At 38.4% G+C, this 5,277-nt stretch overlaps 1 non-coding gene across 1 annotated transcript; it reads right to left on the bottom strand.

The window, feature by feature from the left end:
* Positions 1-5,203: 5,203 nt before the first annotated feature.
* TRNAT-AGU (transfer RNA threonine (anticodon AGU)) lies at positions 5,204-5,277 on the bottom strand. The gene has a single exon. It is a non-coding gene; the product is annotated as a tRNA-Thr (tRNA).

The following is a 5,277-nucleotide window of genomic DNA, read 5'->3' as shown; positions in this document are numbered from 1 at the left end:
GTGGAAGGTGTCCTGCCCGTGGCAGGAACTGAATGAACTTTAAGCTCTCTTCTAAACCAAACCAGTCTGTGATTCTGTGAAAAAGTAATGTTACATGTAGGAGGTCTTAATATTGAAGATTTTATTTCACAGGTGTTAACAACGCTTCCCTTTGCTCAAGGTAATTGCTTTTAAAATACATCTCAAAATGAGTAGTAAGGCCATGGACACATAACAAAGTTTTAGGCAAAAATTTTACTGGCATGTATTTCTTACTGCAAAGTCCATCTTTACAGTACCTGAATCACACTTAGGACATGGGTCTCCTGTGGTGTCAGGCTGTATTGCTTTCAAATCTATACTATTCCGACACAAAGAGATAAAAATTAACTTATATATATATATACACACTTGTTAATTCATTTATACCCTACTGGAACAGAAATAGAAGGTTGAGCTGAAAATAAACTACCTGTAATGGCTTCACTATCTATTAAAACAAATACAAATTGACAAGACAGGCAGCGTACACTTAAAACATGAGAAGCAAAAACACCTTCAAGACAGTAAACGTCTGAACATAAGCCAAGTGCAGCTAATGAAATAACATTTTTCAGAGTGGTCGAAGAACATCTCCAAAGCCACCTCACTTCTCCTACTGGTCCCACAGAACCCCACATTTTGTGGCTGTGGACTTTTGGGTGGAAAATTTGCTATTTTGCTGCTGAAGGCACATAACTTACAATTTTCTAGCTAATATGTCTCCCTCCTTGAAGAATCTTAGTTTTCATTCTGAACTTAAATACATTCAAGCTTTCAAAACCCTGCTTTTTTCTTTCCTATTCAGGTATACTTATGAGCTGGATTGACTGGAGAATGGAGTAACCCATCTTAAATAGGAAGAATCTCAATTGCTCAGTGCTCATCTCTTACTCTCTTTGCTGCTGCCTCTGTTGTGTTTGCTGTCTTTTAAGTGACCTCTATGGGATATCTGTCTCTAGAGTTCACTGCCAGTTCTACCTCCCAAAACATCTGGACTCTAAATATCAAAAGCAGAATACACACGAGGGACTAATCTGCTGGGTGATGGGGCAAATACTTTCTTCACAATAAGATGTTTTAATGTCATTGCTCACGTTGTAAGAGCAGAAAATGAAAATCTTACAAGCCTGCAAGTAATGGGTATCATTTCTGCAAATTACTTACAAATTAAACCATCCATATTTTCTACATCAGCAAAGCAATAATTGGAAATGTCTCCATTTTCCAATATGTAGACTATGGTATCCCGAACAGTTCATCCCAGAATGTCCCCAAAGTTCAGAGCTGACATATTACACTCTGGCAAATCCTTTCATGACACATACATCATATCACATTATACAGGCATGACACTGTGTAACTGGACATGCCTGATGAAGCAGGACACATCACAGAACAGCGTGTCAGGAAACACGAAACGGCAGTCTTACAAACTGGGGTTAACAGGCAATGTGGATTCATTTCGTGTTTTCATCAAACACTTTCATCCAAATCTTTGTGAATAAGCTGCAGGCAGCAATGCCAGCCCACAGGCAAACTGGAAAGTATCTTCCCCTAAGCCTATAGTCACTGCTGCAATAAACAGCCACTAAACATTTGACTGCCTCTAATATTTTCCTTCTTTAGGCAACTGTCCCTGTGACGAAGATGTCTCCAATATGCACATCTGCCTGCAGGAGTCACTTCACTTTTTCCTACTCACAGACATGGAGAAATGAAAAATTAAATTTGATTTGGTCTGTACATGAGAGTTCAAGACCAAGAGCTGGTAGGGTATTCCAGCAAAATATCACTCCATGTCTGCCCTATACTTACATTCTGCCTTAGACGTGCCATTTGCCATACTTATAGAGAGGAAACTGGACTAGATGCACCTTTGGTCTGATTCAATATGAGTGTAGTCATTTTCTTAAGTGATACTTAACATGCTAAACTTCATTGAGTCAGTAGCATAGGGTCACTTTGACTGTAGTTAAGTTCTGGATACAATTTCACAGCATAAGCTGGTTATGAAACTCCTAAGAAATTAGTCACAATAGCACAGAAGTTAAACATCTAGCGCAGTTCCTGCCACTTCAATAGTTCTTTTAAATGTCAAAAACTGGAATTTAATTTCACTATTTCACACGATTTTTACATAAATGCTAAGCTGTTTAGATATTACTTTACTTGTTACTCTTCTATAGCACCTTGACAGAACCTAAGCAGCTGATTTTCAATAATGGGCTATGTTCGAGCTCCTAATTCAGATGCAAATTGGTAACAGGAACAAATTATGGAATTTTTGGCAACTGTCTAATGTAAAGTCTTATTAAAAATATATTCCCCAGGATAACTTAAATTTATTACCCTACAGCTTCTCAGAGGTACAGTATATGCTGTGGTTAAGTCAAAGTATGCCAATACATCATCCTTTTCCATCACTGGTGTAACCTTAAACATGCAAATTAAATACTATGTGTTCAAATTATGTCAGTTAGACACCAAAAGAGAAAACCTACAGCAGCAACAGCAGCTGAGAACAAAGCTAGAATCTGAGCTGACATCTGTCTAAATGTAGTTCCTGGGCTTTAAAAGTCAGCTGCCCCAGTCCAGAGCTCTATAAAGCACAGTTATTTCAATACCTTAGTCTCCTATTTAAAAAGTAAATATTCAGTTAGAACACATTATCCAGAGCTGTAGCTGCTGTTAGAAAACAAAAGGAAGCATACTTCATTTGTGAACATACAAGTAGTCAGATGCCTTGTTCCTCTCTTTTTCACGTCAGTAAATTTGACTCCAGTGGGACAAAGCATGAGAAACTGCTAGAGCACAAAATTCTCTTCAAATTACATTGGAATAGATATTTATCTATTCATTCCAAGGCAATTTTTAAGGCTTTCATAAAAGCCCAGAAATGTGGTCTTTTCTATTCCAGATGGAAAATCACGGTTAAATTACCTGTGTAAAGTGAACAGAGAGGACCCTAACAGTTACTGTTTAAGAACTTACATCACTTACTTTATCCCAGATATTCAAAGGCAGGTGGATTTGCTTTCCCAGGTTAAATAACCAAGCAGCATAATTCCTAGTGGCAATTATTCTTTGGTTCCACCTTGATTTCAGAGATTTGTTACAGCTCTAATAATGTTGAGCAATGTATGGTTTGTGAATAAAAGGACCAGAGCACAGTTACCACTTCTAGGGATTTGTGTCTATCATATGGATTGGCCAGGGTCATATGTGAACTCCTATAATAGATTTTACAAAAGATTGTGTTTGTCATACTTAAATTGCAAGGTTTCCCTGTCTTTACCAGGTATTAACTGGTTCCATTTGACAGAGGCAGTCATTATAGGAATGTTCTGTAAGCAATATGAGATGTGCCCTTCTTTCTTACAGACTGTGGTCATTTGGCTTAGGCTTGGGATGAAAAAAAAAATGGCATTTTTTACAATTAGAAGAATTTTTAAATATTTTCTAAATACTCATCATAAGCTACCTCTTATTTATCTCTTCTCAGGCAGTATCAATATTAAATCAATATAATAATCACATAATTTCACATAAAATGCTGCACTATTTTAGAGATTAAATTATGAAAAGTATCTTGATGGAAAATCACTAGCCTGTAAAAACAAATATTACGTGTATTTCTGCAGATAAGCATACTGTAATCTAAACAGCTTATAAAACTGTCCTACATACTACATTTCCAATGAACACATTTATTTAAACCCTTTGAATGTTGTATACGCAAGTTGATTTTCTACCCCATCAATGAGATGAAGTCAGACCCCTCTTCCCAGAAACCGTCCAAATGCACCTTGCCAGCACTATCAAAGAGGGCTGGTACCAGCATGACCTAACTGCAGAAAGACTGAGCTTCGGAGAAGAAAAATAAAACCATGGCTTTAATCATATTGATTTTATCCAAAAGCTCAAAGTGCTTCATGCAACATTAATTAACTCTCCCAGCAATCCTGTAAGATCAGTATTATTGTAATTTTGCAGATGGCAAAAGAGATCAAAGTGAAGAGCTGCATGTCCAGAGCCAAAGAGCAGCTGAGGAGCAAAGAGTAGGTCCCTCGATGCACAAGGCCAGTCTGATCAGGCGTGGTCTCACTTACTGGGAATTAAAGCGATCACACTTGATGAGCTGTGTATTATCAAATACAAAATTGAAAATAACCAGTAGCATAAGGGCAAGGGGTCTACAAGCACCAATGGCTGTATTGTAGAGCAGATGGTGACATGATTATTTACAGAGTACAACTGCTTTGCTTACAACATGCTTATCATCATGATGGTGTAACATTTGGGTGAGGAGAAGGAAGCTTATTCAGCTCACATTACAAATAAATATGCAAATATGCAAATATTGCATTTTTGCAATAAATACTACTCAGAGAAAGATTCCTGCAGATAAATGCTATAACCCAAGATATTCATCCTGGACTTAAGACTTACACATTGCATTTGGGGCTACTGACAACTGTGATATGGCTGCAGATCTGAGCCTAGAAAATCTGACCCTCCAAATGTCCATGTTTCCATTTACTCCTATCCCTGCTGTGTGAGCCCCAGAAAACACCTGAGGATCTGGCTGCTAAGGCTAGGACTTGTATTAATGGATTTTAGGCCTTTTGGTTTTAGATCTAAGGATGGATTCTCTGGTTTCTGCTGTTTACAGTAACACAAATTTGGAATAATTTCTCTGAACCTAATTCACAAGCCTAACACAACAGAATATTCAAGATGTCAAGGAAAGCCTTCCAGTCCTCAGCTATGCCACTAATCTCATGGAAGACAGCACAGAGTGTCAATTACAACTTCTACTTGGGAAAGACAGGCTTTATGTGACACATGTAAGAGGAGGTGACAGGTACGTCTTGGTCCTGATGGGTGACCAACACCTCAGCATCAGACACCTCATCAGCATATGCTCAGTCAGACTGTAACAGGGTTTAAAAAAAAAAAAAAAATCACTGACCTGAGAGGCTATTGTCAACCTGGGGACGAGAAGATAAATTTGAGAAGAGGATTTCCAAGTGTGTTCATGGGCACTCAGCCGTCGGTGGGAGAGCACAGCAGTGCCCAAATTTTCATCTGTATGTCTTTTTGCCTCTAATAATCATGTAGCTACATCATGTAGCTTCGCGTTCCACCTCACGAGTAAAATGCGAGCAACTTCTCCTCACACAGGCACCGCTGGGATTCGAACCCAGGATCTCCTGTTTACTAGACAGGCGCTTTAACCAACTAAGCCACGGCGCC

This window comes from Melopsittacus undulatus, chromosome Z (assembly GCF_012275295.1).
Source record: "Melopsittacus undulatus isolate bMelUnd1 chromosome Z, bMelUnd1.mat.Z, whole genome shotgun sequence".
NCBI lineage: Eukaryota > Metazoa > Chordata > Aves > Psittaciformes > Psittaculidae > Melopsittacus > Melopsittacus undulatus.
Note: the sequence above shows the minus strand (reverse complement) of the source record. Positions and strands in the feature narration are given on the sequence as shown.